Source organism: Atractosteus spatula, chromosome 9, assembly GCF_055471065.1.
Source record: "Atractosteus spatula isolate fAtrSpa1 chromosome 9, fAtrSpa1.hap1, whole genome shotgun sequence".
Classification (NCBI taxonomy): Eukaryota; Metazoa; Chordata; class Actinopteri; order Semionotiformes; family Lepisosteidae; genus Atractosteus; species Atractosteus spatula.
The window spans coordinates 38,399,133-38,415,247 of NC_142714.1; positions in this window are offsets into that span (position 1 = coordinate 38,399,133).

The following is a 16,115-nucleotide window of genomic DNA, read 5'->3' on the forward strand; positions in this document are numbered from 1 at the left end:
GCAAGACAGGAAGAAGACTGGCTGACTATTCCAAGAAACACATCAGTGCAGAGAGGATCAAAGATCTCTCTAAGCCATTAGTTCCCCATTTCACCTCTCAGGCTATGACGTTTTGTTCTGTTCCTTTTACAGGGATTTCGGGAAGCATACTCCAGAAAAAGACATCTGAAGCCTTATACTGGGATCACATCTCCCCATTTCTCTCAGTGATAGGCTAATTTCTTATAAATTCCTCTCCATTCATTTAGAGTTTTTTAGTCTTTCACATCTCTTCTCCAGATCTTCCTATGTTTGGACACCCTTTCTCACCTGTACAGTATGTCCATTCTCACCTGTTCTGTCCTTTTGTTTTCCCACACTTTATATCCCTGCTACCTTCCTCTCTTTCCCTTACACCTGAAAAAGCCTGAACAGTGGGAACATTGTGTTTCTTCTTTCTACTTTTCAGAGTGGAATTAGCCTTTTCTTGTTCCCTTGTTGCGTAATTTTTGGTTAATAAATATGTATTTGCTGTGTTTGAGTTTTTAGTTTGAGCTTGTTTATCATTCCATCATCAGAGCTTTACCAGAGAATTTCTTTACCAAAAAATTGTTTTTTTTAATAGGCATTATGTACTAAATTGACCTAGTTCATAACACATCTGCAGAACAACATTGGAAACTCTTACAGTCTTAACACATTCATATCTTGGACATATTTGAAAATATTTTTATTTTTACATAAAATACTTGAGCATACAGTATGTCAATGTTTTTTTTTTAAACTGTCATTATCCATGTCTTTGTATTTACATGTGCAAACCTAACATGATTAGGTCATAGTCCTTTTATTTGTGTATTTCTGGTCAATCCTTGGTGTAGAATACAGCATGATGGCACACCTTGACATCTGTAGACACACATATAACTGCCTTTGGTAAGTCATCATATTTCTCCTGGCTGAAATCGTGTCTTTTGCAGTATGAAATGTAATGACCAAAGACATCTTGTCCAGCTCCGTGAAGTTGGCCCCCCCAACAAACAGCACAAACAACGAAACCAACCGCATTCATTAGTGCACCAATTGTGCTGGTTTGTGCCATTGAAAGTAGCGATTTTGCTGTTTTCGTTACCAAGATATAGAACCTTGTTTTTTCCGGTAATCACGTGACTGTCTACAAGTAAGTTTACAGGTACAGTACCAACACACTTTGTACTTTAAATTACTGGATGTGATGAAAACAACAGGTGCAATTTGTTGGGGGGTGGTGGATGTTTTACATTTCAATATAGCGCCTTCTTTTGCGGAGTGTGACATCACTACCAAATCGTTCAATTGTGATCTTTTAATCAGTTGACCCCAGCCTTTAATGTTCAACTGGTCTGGTGCTTGTGATCTTTCTGTATTTGTATGGCTCTGAAAAAAAAGACACTATACCTCATAAACGAAAGCAGCTGCAAAGCTACTTTCAAAGGCACAAACCGGCACAAACCAGCACAAATAAAGTACTGACAAATCAGACCAGTTCAGTTCTCCTGCACCGTTGAAGGAGGGCTGAGTGATGTCACACCCCTGAAAAAAGAAGGCGCTATTTCTCAGAAATGAAAGCAGCACAAAAACTACTTTCAATGGCACACACTGACACAAATTCAACACTAACAACTTTGGTAGATTTAATCGTTTATGCTATTTGTAGGGGAGGCCAACTTCACAGAATTATCCAAGCTCCCAAAACCTATGGTAACAATGTTGAGATGGGATAGGATCCAGTGCTGAAAAGGGAAGGAATGCAGAGGCTTCCAATGTTTTTTTAGCTACAGTAAGACCAGAGCAAGACCCTTTTCTGCTTATTTGAAAGTTAATGATTACAATTATCATAGAACAAGAGTACTATCTCAGGGCATGTAGAATCATCATCGAATAGGTGAGAATGAGAAAGAAACCAAACCACGCACGTAATCTTAGTGCTAAGAAACCCTGCAGAAAAAAACAATTGTTTTAGAAAAATGTCCATATTTCCATGTCCATATTTTGTAGCTGCTTTGCTGAATCAGTTGATATTAAGTTATGTGATCAGTGATCAGATGAAATTATAGTAGGGTGCTTATCCTATACTGTATATAGTAGGGGCGGGGCGGTGGCTAAGGATCTGTGCCTGTGACTGGAAGGTTACCAGTTCAAATCCCGTGGCCAGCAGAGGAATCCTACTCCGTTGGGCCCCTGAGCAAGGCCCTTAACCCCAAACTGCTCCAGGGGTGCTGTACAATGGCTGACCCTGTGCTCTGACCCCAAGCTTCTCTCCCTGTCTGTGTCTCATGGAGAAAAGCTGGGGTATGCAAAAAGATGAATTCCTAATGCAAGAAATTGTATAGGGCTAATAAAGAAACATTATCACATTATCTGAAAGCTTCTCTAGTTGCCCAGCAGGTTTTGGACAGATTCTGTTTTGACTACAGTCTGCCTCTCTCAGCCTAGCAGTTTTCCTTGACTGAAGCTCTTTTTCCTTGGTGGTTGTGGTTGCTTGTTGCAAGCAAGCTGCAGTTCTTCATGGCACATTCCCCATTGGTGGATCATTCCAGCCGTGTCAATAGATTTACAGTATGACAGGTTATGACTAGGCAGGGTACAAGTCCAGATCTGCCTACTTCTTCTGGGTGGACCCAATGATGGTGACCTGATTTAATGATTAAGAAGCAGAAATGGAGGAGTGGTCCAATTCTTGGATTTTTTCAAAGTAAAAAAAAAATGAAATTGCTTTGAGAAAATAATTATGTAGTCCTATATAGTGCTAGAAAAAAAAATAGAAATCTTAGAGTGGAGAGGACCCCCATATTGACATGTTATTTATTCATAGTCATCACACTTTTCTTAAAGTATAGTATCTGTCGAGGCAAAGTGACTACATATTTATGTCAATATGAAAAAGAATACAGTATAACAATTGCAAGACACAGTCCACTTACATATTTAACATAACAAGGACTCTTGAGCAGTATGAAATTAGATAGCTGTATTAACATACATTTACTGAAGGACAGAGTAATTTATAGGGGTTTGAAGTTCACTTCTTAAGAATCTATTTTCTAGCCACTTGTTACAATTTATGCTCATAGGGGAGCCAGTGCCTAAACCAGCAAGCAGTAGGCGCAAGGCAGGGTACACCCTGAATGGGACACCAGAACTTCACCCAGGCAGCAGGGCCCCAGTGCTGCAAGGCAGCAAAACTAGCCACTGCATTACTGTGCCACCATCTTAAGCATCCTCTTTTTATAATGTAATAATAATGATGCAGAATGTCAGCTAGAGCCTGTGACACTGTCATCCTGACAGGCGTGAAATCACCCCAGATTGAAAATACTGCTCCTCGTTATAGTAGGACCCCGGGACACAAGATTTGGCTGGCATCTGAGCCCTGCCTCCCTCAGTCTGTGTATTAGGAGCAGCCACGGGCATTTCACTGGCCTCCTTTACTTTTCCTCTCCTCAGAGAGAACTGCTTTTCCACTACTGCATTTTAAATACAGCACAACAAAGACCTACAGAACGGACAGCAAAACACATTTAAGTGCAAAGTAAATTGCACATCTGAAGAAGGCTCCACGGCCGAAACGTTGTGTTTTCTCTCTTCTTTTTTTCAGCATGGAATAAACCTATTACTTATTCCTTTGCAGCCTACGCATGCTGACGCAGCTACCCACCTGAATTGCTTTTACATTTTACTTGTCTCCTTTGCTTTAAGAAAATTATATTATTAATCTCTGTCATATACAGGAGTTTTATGCCACATTAAAATGGATATTTATTAAATCACTCCCTCCATATGTTTATGTCTGAGGTTTGGCAATGAGTTCTGTGTATGCCATCAAAAGATTTTGATAAAGATTTTGAAGATGATAGTTACAATTAGCAAGAAAACTTATTGAGGATAATGGGACAGTATCACTTCGCAACTCTTATGATTATATTACACATTCTGATATTCTGCTCAATACATGCTGTTTTAATGTTTCAACGACATACAGTAACCTACTGTATATAAAGTCCAGCAGGCAAATGTGAAAATCTTTTGTGAAATCTAAACTGTGTTCTCAAACTACATAGAGAAAGACAGAGTTTCCAGAATCTGGATTCACTTTTTGCTGAGCTATTCACTGTTGTACATGCCTGGATGGAAAGGCATATAGCCAGCTCCTCATAGCTCCTCCTTTCATTATTAAGTGAATTGATAACGGAAAACTAATAAAAGAGCAACATCACATTTTTATTTACCTACTCTAAGACACATTTGTATTCACAGTTGAAGACATTATGTATATATTATAGAAAATTTAAAGCATCGACAAAAGTTTGCATTCCCCTTGTTTCTATCCAAAGTTTGTTTTAGTTTGTAGTTTGATATATTTTGCGTATTTGAGATTTTGGAATTAATACAGATGAATTCATAAATGTTTAACTTTCAATTCCGTGCACCTTATTAATAAGAGGGTTATGTGTAATTTTCATGAGTTTGAGAATCTGCAATTGCTTAATAATAATAATAACTGCTTACACATACTGTATATAGTGCTTTTCTAAACACTCCACTAAAAGCGCTTTACAGGTAATGGGGCGGTTTACATCCACCTGGATGATGCAATGGCTGCCATAGTGTGCCAGTGCACTCACCACACATCAGCTATCAGTGTGGAGGAGAACAGAGTGATGAAGCCAATTTATAAATGTGGATTATTAGGAGGCCATGATTGGTCAAATGAAATTTGGCCAGGATGCCACCCCTACTCTTTTCCAGAAACATCCTGGGATTTTTAATGACCACAGAGAGTCAGGACCTCGGTTTTACATCTCATCCAAAGGACAGCATCTTTTTACAGTATAGAGACCCTATCATTATACTTCGGCATTAAGACCTACACAGACCACAGGTTGAGCGCCCCCTGGTGGCCCAACTAACACCTCTTCCAGCAGCAACCTCAGTTTTTCCCATGAGGTCTCCCATCCAGTTACTGATGAGGCTCACACCTGCTTAGCTTCAGTGGGTTGCCAGTTGTGATGTGACTGCTGAATCAGTGCTAATATTCATTGTATTGTACCAAATGAATTGTCCTGGGACTTGTGAATCAAGAGAATCTTTCTGCTGTTTTTGCCAGCATTGTCAATGGTTAAGTGAAGCTGTTACTGCCTAAATGTTACTGCCTGGAGTAGAATATGTTGTGCACAGGACTTTAAAGTTACTGTCCACCTTCACATATGCACAGTTTAGAGGGAACACAGACTAGAGGATATTGAATAATAATAACTTTAATATAACCAGCTTAATTATTCACACATCATGTTTGGCTTAACCGAGCTTTTCATCCCTCTATAATATAACCTATTTCCCATGGAAGGTAATGGAAAATTTGTGATATGGCAAATCTGACAGTCACTTTCTGTTTTTAAAGATGCAAACCCAAGATTTATCTACAATAAGAGAAGTCACTGTTTGAGCACAGTGAGAGAATTCAAAATTTTTTTTGTCAGTCATGCGACAAAGGACTGGTGCACACCCTCATCACATGCCCTCTGCTGAGGTCACTCAGCTAGTCACTTGCTCACCTATTGTTATGGTTTGTTGAAACAAAGGTGCTTCCTTTGTACTTTTAGACTAATATAATTATTACGTATAGTTAATCTATGTATTGGGTATATTGTATATCTGTCTTGCTGTGGTTCCACAGTCTTATCCTGATATATGTGTTCCACCATGTTGTGTCAGAGTTACAGAGCCTGTCTCACCTTTGCTTTAAATGGAGGCTTCCTGTCCATCAAGAGAAGCTGGAGGGTGGAGCTTAGAATACATAGCAAGTTAGTCCCTTCTTCAGCTTTTGTCTAAGGTTGACTTGTGTATTCTACTTTATTATTAATGTGTGACTAATGTGATTAATACAGTCTGGTGTTTACTAAATCTTTTGAAACTGCTAGTGGGAAACTTCCTTCTAAGGCTACAATTTACCAAGCAGTTACAAAATGGATGGATGGATTGATGTCTTTTTTGTTCTTCCTACTCTCCACCTTGCAACTTTCATTTGTCTGATTCTGGTCCGTTGTTTGTCCCTCAAGCTCATTTACATTTTATGGGTGACAGGGACTTCTCTTGCTATGCCCCAAAGCTCTGCAATTCTATTCCCAGGCATATCAGAAAGTCACCTACTTGAGTGCATTCAAATCCAGACTTATGCTTCTTTTTCAGAAAGGTTTTTATTTAATTTGTGTCCATATCTGCACATTGCATCTTCTACGTGTTTCTAACTTCTTGTGTTTTTGTGCTAAATTTGTAAACTGTTTCAGGTGGGTTGAAGGGGTTATGAAGTGTCAGTAAAGTCATAATCATTTCTCGTCAACTGTAAAAAGTGAGAGTTAAGCACACTGAAAATGTCCTTGGCTTGCACAATAAAGGGCTCGTGAACAAGGGTTTGAAGGAGCGGGAGACTCTGAAGGTTGTAAAGGAGAATGAAAATGATTCAGAAGTTGTCTAGGAGCTTAAGCACTTCCTTTCAAAGGAACAGGCCAAAGTGTCCAGAGATATCATCTCAGCATTGGCTAAAGAACAAGCATCCTGATGCCTTCTGGTTCATTAAGCAAAAGAGTCTAAGATGGCATCTTAGTAATAATAATCTTCAAAGGCATCAATAAAAGCACTCCCAAAATTATTTTTTCTTATTTAATATTCATTTTTTGCAAAACATTTTTACTTGAAGTACTGAAATAGCAAGTTCAGGAAATTACCTAGGCGTTAGGTAAAAATGAGGCATGTAAGTGAAAGAATAATTAATCAGACTCAAACTTGGACAAGATAAACCAATTATTAACAAATCACAACCACACAACGCACTTTACACAATACCACAAAAGGTTCAATTCTGGACCTGGGGTGCTTTCTGCATGAAGTTTGTTCTCCTTGTGCTTGTGTGAGTTTCCTCCATGTGCTCTGGTTTTCTCCCATAATCCAAATACATACTGGAAGGTTAATTGGCTTTTGGGAAAATTGGCTCTGATGTGTGTGTCTCCGTTTGTGCTGTTGTGTCTGCCCTGCCCTCTATTTCTCTCTCTCCTTTTCTTCCTTCCTTGTCTCTTTATTTACTGCAGGCTGTACTGTATGACTCTAATTATTTACCAAGTTAATGAAGTTAATTAACTAGAGTAAACCATTGGAAACCCCTTTTGGTGATCTGTTTACCTGCCTTTTTCCTGGTATAGTAAAAATGTTAGATAACTAAGTGTTGCATTAAATTAGATACAATGAAACACTCTGATGCATGACAGAAACCATCAAACTCTAAAACTTATCATACATGTACACTAAACACATACAAAAGTACAAGAGTATCTTCCAGCTTGCAAAAATTGCAGCTTACATAAAGGTTTGCAAAACCAAAACCCTTACATAAGTTGGAGATTGTGGATACTAGAACATGTTAAAGTTCAGAGGTCTCTTTTTTCATACTGCTAGCTGACACCTTGTATACTGTAGCTCAGTTGTGTTAATGTACGGTAAGGGGGAAGGAGTATTGATTGAGCAGCTCATTTTTCATGGTTTTCTCTTGATAAGAGTAGCCGAGCGATTGGCTTGTTTTTATTATTGCTGTCACGCCCTCTGCAGCCAGAGGGCGCTCCTACTCTGTCCTGTCCCTAGTTTCCTGTCCTTTGCTCTCCTTCCGGTCTCTCTCTCTCTGGGGCTATATATTTCTGGGTCACTTATTCTGCTTCGCTCAGCATTGACGTTTGGATGTCCTGAGACCCGCCTAGCACCAGGTCACCTCACGTCCTCCGTCTGAGGGCATTGGTTTCTATACGACTCCTGAACTGCTGAGCCTGGGCTTTTTCCCTGTTCTGCCGCTACACATATGGGTCTTTTTCCGCTCTCCTGCCTCTCCACGGTTTGTCCTTTCGACATCCGTGACAATTGTCTTCTGTTCTCTATGCAGTGATGGCGGATTTAAAAGCTGGAGTTGACTAAGTGGGGGGACAGACCTGTGTTTTGTAATTGCTGATCGGTGTGTCTTTGAGCTGGGAACTTGATTTGGGAAGCTGTACTGGATGGGTTCTGAGAAAGATGGGAAACAGTAATGTATTCTTGAGTTTTATCTTCTCTCCACATGGTTTGAGTAAGTATTAAAGTGGATTGTTTGGAGATTTTAATAGTGATCCTCTCCTGAACTTCCATTCCTCTCAGCTCAAGTTCTCTATATTTTATGGTCCCTTCTTTTTAATTCAAAGTTGAAATCATAACTGTATGAATTTATAATGCTCCTTGTTGGGATTTTTGTACAATTTTAATTCTGTTTTAGTTTTTTTTATATAAATAAACTAATAATGACTGAAGTTTGTAATTTGTGTTGCATTTAGTGTGGGTGACCTTATAAGATACTTTAGCGGGTGATCTTTTAAAGGTGGAGAGAGTGGGTTGTTTCACTATTTTATTTACAGCAACACTTTTTTATTCACACATGATGTTGTGGTCCTTGGAGTTATTGTTTGACATCCATCTAATGCAGCTCTTTTTGGTGCTCTTGTCTTATTTGAATATAATGAATGTCAAATTAAGTTGTGTTGGCGTCTTGCCTGTGAATTCGTCTGGACAAGCAGAACAATAGAACTTGAGTATTGAAGGAACCTATGTCTCTTAGGAGTTAACAATTAAGCCCTCAAGAACTGTTTGACTGGTTTGTGCAATCCCTACATTTTTCCAAGGCCTTTTGAATGGAGGTGTAACTGATTTATCCTACACGATTTAGAAACATGAAAGGGAATGGGGCTTTTAGCTAATAAGGGTCTTGGTTAATTGCCCAAGGCTGACCTAACTGCCTAGCTTTCTGTCCTTGTTTACACCTTATATGGTAACAAGCTGTTATTGACCAATGAAAATTGTATGTTTTTGTATGAAAATTTTGCTCATCTTCAAAAATCCTGTTGCTATCCTTAGGAAAGTGAGTGAGAGACGAGGTTAACTTTGTCTGTCCTCTTTTCTTTATTGCATCAAAGAAATCTCCAGCTTGATTTACTGGAGTCATGTGGTTTACCCGGGGCCAGCATTAGCTTTTTGGGGGCCCTAGACAAGACCCTGGAAAGGGTCCTCTCCAGATCACGATGTGCACATACACTACTATTATCAGCTCTCAACACAATCTAATTTTACTATTCAGAACAATAAATACATTAATTATATAATTAGAAAAGTTGTATTAACCAGCTTTGAAGGAACACATAATAGCTTCTAAACAAGAATACAAGGCAAACATTTTATAAACATAGGTTTATTCCATGCTGAAAAAAAGAAGAGAGAAAACACAACGTTTCGGCCGTGGAGCCTTCTTCAGGTGTGTTTTCTCTCTTCTTTTTTTCAGCATGGAATAAACCTATTACTTGTTCCATTGCAGCCTACGCATGCTGACGCAGCTACCCACCTGAACATTTTATAAACATGACATATTTTAACATTGAAAGTAATAAAAAGGAACACTAATAACAATCAATTGTGATAAACAGGATCTCCAAATTTTAGTCAATCATAGCTTACAAATTATTCGATCTCTGGTATGTTTTAATTAACTTGAGCCCTGAAAAGCTCCTCTGTGCTCCTGCTGCCGTCAGTAGGAGAGAAACTGCAATCCGAAGAGCTATAGATTGAGTTCACAATACCCTCCATGTTTTTGCAAGGAGGAAACCACAAGGAAAACAATGTGTTTGAATGCCGATAACGTCTAAGTGAATAGTCTTTATGTGCTAAATATTTGCTTTCACGCTCTTGTCTGGCCAGGCAGCGCCGATGTTTAGCCAGGCAACCCACACGGCATGTGTACAATTCTGGGAAACGTGAATCAGTTCAATTCATCTTCCTGTCCACCTCAAGTAGTCTACGTCTCTAGCTTGACAATGTGACATGTCTACCGTTCGCTAGTTACGTGGATCTAACAGACTTAAAACCAAATGAAATACAAATTATGACATTATTACTGTGCATTATTACAATGACCTGACTAGACATACAGTACCTGTACCCCTGTTTTGAGATCGGTTATCCTACTCTTCTTTTCTACGCTTCAGCAACATTATACTGTATGCTCGATTAGACTGGTTATTTTTTTTAACTGGGCTTCTATTAGGATAATTCACAGGAGCAACAGAAAGAGCCACTACAGGGAGTTTTTTGCTCAAATTTGAACATGCAGATTAAAAATGTGTTGTTGCACATTGAGGGGGCCCCCTGGTGGCATTGGGGTCCTAAGCAGTCACCTAGCTCGTCTATGCCCAGGGACAGCCCTAGGTTTACTGAGAAAAGGGCTTAATAGTATAATAAGAGGTTCTCTCTCCTTTAAAGATATATAATGGGGAAGGGTGTGAAATTAAATAAAACAGAAAATTACTTAATTGATTTTGTTTATTTTGTGGATTGTGTGTTTTTCATTCCTTATTACTCTTTTTTGTCTTCTCCTCTCCACTCCCCACATTTACATTAACACCTGATATTATGGACAAATGCTCACATCTGAGGTACTATCAGTTGTGTTAAGAGTAGTTATACCAAAATGTAAGATCAGTGAGAATACAGTATGTTTGAATACTGTTTTAAGATACAATGTACTCTATGGTTTAAATACTGTACAAGGGTACCCTTTCCACTTTGTTTTTAAGAAAAGATAACACTCTCTTGTTCATTATGTTCTTTCACATCCTTAATAAAGGATGTACACTCATTTCTAAAAGAGTTTTTCTCGTGTCTCTTTTTGGTGTATAGTGACTTGATTCATTTTATTTTTTTATACAGTACTGTAGCTTCAGACCCTTGTGCAAACTGTACAGATGAAGCAGAAAGCAATACATTTAAATATTTCAACTTGATGTGCCTATGAAGATTCACTGGAAATAAAGAGATAATCTCGGGAGTACCAATATCTGTCTCTAGCTTATATGAAAGCCTTCAGCTCCTAAAACTGAAGTGAATCAAACTAAGTCTTGCACCCTGTACAAATGGCTTTTAAGACATTAGAAATTCAAATCTGACTTAAAGTAAACACATGACTTTCCCTAGAGGCTATTAACCTCCAATTTCCAGGAAGAAATCTTAACAATACTGTATTCTTCATATTTGAAATGTCTCTGCTCAAGCACATTTACAGTAAATACCTCACGGGTGGCTGTATTTATTTCTACAGAAGGAGGGGGTTAAAAGTCACAGTTCATTAACATATAATAAAATACCCCCTGGCCCTATACAGTCTTTAAGGCAAATTCACAATGGGGTCCCGCACAGCAAATGATCCAAATGAAAAGTGTGATTTAATGAAAAGACATGAAAAGAGTAACTCATAAGAAAAATGGAAGGAAAATAAAAAGGAACCGAAAAGAAAATATATACCAGCACTAGAGAACATGGAGCTACACTATCTCTTGTGGTTGTTTAGCTGTGTATTGATGAAAATATATTTTTCAACTGTCTATGTTCTGTGTGAAGGCTTTAAAGTGATCAGAAGCTTATTCCATATTACTTATCTGGGGTAAAGAAAGTCACATACAGGATTTATTTTGTAGTGTTCAGGAAAAGGTGATGTGAATTTAATCAATATTCAATAGGACTGTGAACTGTGTAAGGCTTTGATTTATTACATTAATGGTGGACTGTAGTCCTGTGGTTAGTGTAGGGGAGGCAATGAAAGAAAAAATACTTTTGATGTCTGCATAATTAAAATGTGGAGCACTGTTGAACAACCCCAGCAATTTATCCAAGATAGAGTAGCAGCCAGCTCTGTTTTAATTCCTCTTTTTCTATTCATTTTAAATCTCATGGGTAGACAACAGAATGCCATCTGAAATAAATGGTTAAAAAGTATATTTACAATTACCCTGGATGTATTTCAGAAACCTCTGTAATTCTGTATTTCTGTAACTTCTATAACTTCTTTAAGGCAACTGAAAGTTTGAACAATACAGTATGACTACATTCAGCTGGTAAGTAGAAAGAAGAAGCACTGCTTCATCTGCTTAGGAGGATCAGTCCTTCTCTCAACTTTTTTTTTAAATTCTCATTTATTCATTAATAGGTTTCAGCCTTTCACAGATATCCCTTTGTTCCCATTCTCATCTTCTCTGTCCTTTGTTCTCCTGTGCTTTATATTCCAGCCTACATTTCTCTCCTGCACACCTGTAAGAGGCTCAGCAGCTGGGACATTGTGTTTCTTCTCTCTACTTTTCAGTGTGGAATCAACCTTTATGAGTTCCTGATGCACGTTGATGTAGCTCACCACTCGCCTCACCTCTACATTCAGTTGTTAAATCACAGATTCATCCATATATGAATCTTCTAAAACCCCTTTATTCAATATAGGGTCCCAAGGGACCTGGAGCCTATACAGCACCTACAAATAACAGGTGCAAGGCAGATATACACCCTGGAGCTGGAAAGGATGCTGGTCTATCACAGGATTCATACAGACAGAAAAACACACAAACACACACTCACACCAGGACCCTCAATTTTCCCAGAAGACACTCATCTTACCAGTTTGTCTTTGGACTGTGGGAGGAAAAACATGCAAAGATGGAAAGGACATACATTCTCCATGCAGATAGCAGTCTGGAATTGAAACTAGGGCCCCAGCTTGGAAAAGTAGCAGTGCTAACATTGTTTCCCTTAAAAACGTATTAACTGTATGCATAAAATCGTATTGACCAAATGTCGATGCTTAAATGGAGCCAATACATTCTTTCAAAGTAACAACTGTGCCACCTTGATGCCCACAGAAAGAATTCTGCTTCTTTAATCTGAACCGTGTGGTTTGGATAATTTTAGCAAATATGACCTAACTGTTCTCAATTAACTGAATGAATGTTCACACAGGTCACCTAATGTGGTGCATTGCAGAGTAGTTGCAAATATGTATTTGGTACATTTTAGGAATTCTTAACTTAAAATGTACGCTCTAAACTACATTGACGACTATGACGGAAAAATAAAAAAGTTCATAAGGAACACGACAGTACTTTAAATACAATTCATGTTGTTGTGAATAAGAATGGATTTATTGGTTCCATTTAAGCATCGACATTTGGTCAATACGATTTTATGCATACAGTTAATAAGTTTTTAAGGGATCCTCCACTGACTTTGAAACCGGAAATCTTTTAGCTTTTCTTGCTAAATACAGTAGTTTTTTTCTCTGTAATTCCGCTGCTTTCCCTTTGAATTCTTTCTCCTTCATACTGTACGTCTGTTTTATGTTAAACATCATACTCGGCTTAAAAACCGAATGGATCGCCTTGACGACGCCTAATAAATTATCATTTATAATAAATTATCAATTAGCTGATTTTTACCGGTTATAATGCTATTTCCTGCTAAAACCTGCGATAGTTGATTGCACAGTACCACGCAAAAAGGTAAAGGATGAAATACATGTAACGTAACTCCGGAAAGTAATACATTCTGCTTTCAGAGATTTAATCGTTTCTTGCAATTAAGGTTTTTTTTTTGAGAGCAAAGGATTTATTGTCTAGAGAAGCAGAACCCGAATGGCAACACGGAGGTTCAAGAGTGTATTGCAGTTTTAGAGTTGTGAAACACGCACAGAGCTACAGTACTTACCCACCTTCTTATTGGAATTCTGAATCTGGAATGAATAGGGGGCATATTTTCTTTGGATATTATGAAAACCTCAGAGAAAGACAGATCTAAAACTTTGCAATTTAAACATATTTCACACTGTGGCGAAGGTATTTGCCTTGGTTTCTACCAAATCTATACGTACTTCTTATCTTAAAATAGAATCTGCAACTGTTGTTTGTAATTCCTTATCTGTATCTCACTTAAGTCAAAGCCGATATACAGTAGATTAGGGACCTATGATATCACTGTATTTCATTTTCCAATAAAAACATGTCTTTTTACAAAGCAGTCTATTCTTTATTCATCTCCGCAGCGACAGGTACAAGTTCCAGCTACAAGTCGTTGTGTCCAAAAATAATATATGAACGTCCATGGTTGTAAACTGCAGCGTGTCTCGCTGCAGACGAGGTTCTCAGTAGCGGTGCGTGTAAAGTTCTCCCCCTGGTGGTGATAATAAATCTAAACTGATCTGACCTAATCATTGTACACTTTTATGGAATTATGATATGCAGCAGTTACAGAAAATTGTAAAGACTGTAGATTCATACAACTATATGTAAAGAACAAAGAGCACAGAAGTACAGACTAGCGATATAAATAATATGTTTGCAATGTAAGTCATACATTCCATAACGACACAGTATTTTACTACAAAATGAAGGACAAAATAACAAAAATAACAAAATCTAAACTAATGAAGACAATGTCCTATTTTTAAAAGACTGTGCATATTTGTACAAAAACAAGTTTCTAATCATATTTGTCACATCTTTTACATGCATCTGTTTTACTCTGTCACATCCTTGGTGTGCTCTTCTATATTGGTTTGTTTCAAATCTTGAATAGATTCTTGAAGAATAACCTTGAGGTTTAGCTCACAAAATGCTACAGTTTGCAAGGCTAAAATGTGCACTGACCTATTAACTCGAAACAGAACATGCCTGTGATTTTGTTTAATAGATGGTGTCACAGGACAGCATGGTGGCACAATTGTTAATACCTTGGAGTCCTAGGACCCTGGGTTCAATGCCAGAATAGCAGTGCTGTCTGTGTATAGTTTGTATGTTCTCCCTGTATTTGTGTGAGTTTCCTCCTGCAGCCCAACATCATAGTGCTAGGTTTACTGGCCCTGCTGTGTACGTTATTTGTTTCTATCTGTCTTGTGATTGTCACGATCATCATCCCTCCTCTAGAGGGCACTCCAACCCTTTTGTACTTTAGTTTCATTGTTACGTTCACCTGCCCCTTGTTCCCTGTCTATTATTTAAATCTCGTGCCTCCGAAGCTCAGGGCTCTGCATTGGAAGACGGACGCCCGGAGGCCCGGAGACCTGCCTAGCATCAAGTCGCCCCACATCTACGGCTTGAAGGCTTCCGAACAGCATCCTGACCAGCTGAGTCCGGGGCTCGGAGCACCTGGCCTCGTTTCTCTACTTTTAACTTCCTTGTTCCTGGTTCCATGTCCCTGTTCCTTGTTTTTATTCTTGTCGTCGTCTTGGATGGACCTCCCCATTTTGGATATTGGACTGTGCCCTGGTTTCCCTATTTGGATGGTTTTGGACTCGTTCACCTTCACCACGCCCCTTGAGCACCGGATCACTGTCGTCACGCCCCCCTGTGTGTCATCCCGTCCTGAACCTGCCGTCTTTCCCCCTGTGTCCTACTCCAGTCACTTACAGCGATGGACTGGCATCCCGTCCAGGGATTGCTTACCAGGATAGGCTCCAGCTCCCTCGCAACCCTGACTGAATGATTTGGTTACAAAATGGATAGAGGTGGTGTCACATAGAGTATATAAGATTTACTTACATTTATATAGAACTTCTTTGTTCTCAAAGGATCAATCTCAAAGTGTTCTACATATAGTATGAAACTCACTTCACCCATCCCTGACTCACATCCCCGACCTGGAAACACACCGCTGCCAATGTGTGCCAGCAACCCCATACACTACAGATCAGTTGTAGAATAAGAAATTGCCTACAGAGTAAGAAATTGCCATGCCTGTTGAATTAAGGGGAAAATCTAATAATACTGGTTTGCATAAGCCCAAAGCAGAATTTTGCAAGAATCCCAGGATTCATACCCTACTCTTAGGAACAGTGCTGTGGTATCTTAAATAATGAAATAGACAGGATCTTGATAACTCCTACAGTACAGTGTCCCTTGTCAATATGCTGTGGGATTGTTCTGAAAATTTTGATCCAGCTGAAAGATTACCATCTACTAGTCCACCAGCATCACAGCTGGAACCTTAGAGGTATCCCATCCCAGCACTGACCAGCCCCAGCCTTGTTTAGCTTCTGAGATCTGATGAGACCAGGCTACAATGGCAATGCTGTTCTTGATATACACAGAAGATCAAACATTATGCATAAAAGCTGTGTAAATCTGTCTTAGAAATGTAATTAAATTAAAATTTTACATGAAATGGACAGTTTATATTGGGACATTAGTTTCCTAAACAAGAAATCTATTACCTTATTCCTTACCTTCAAG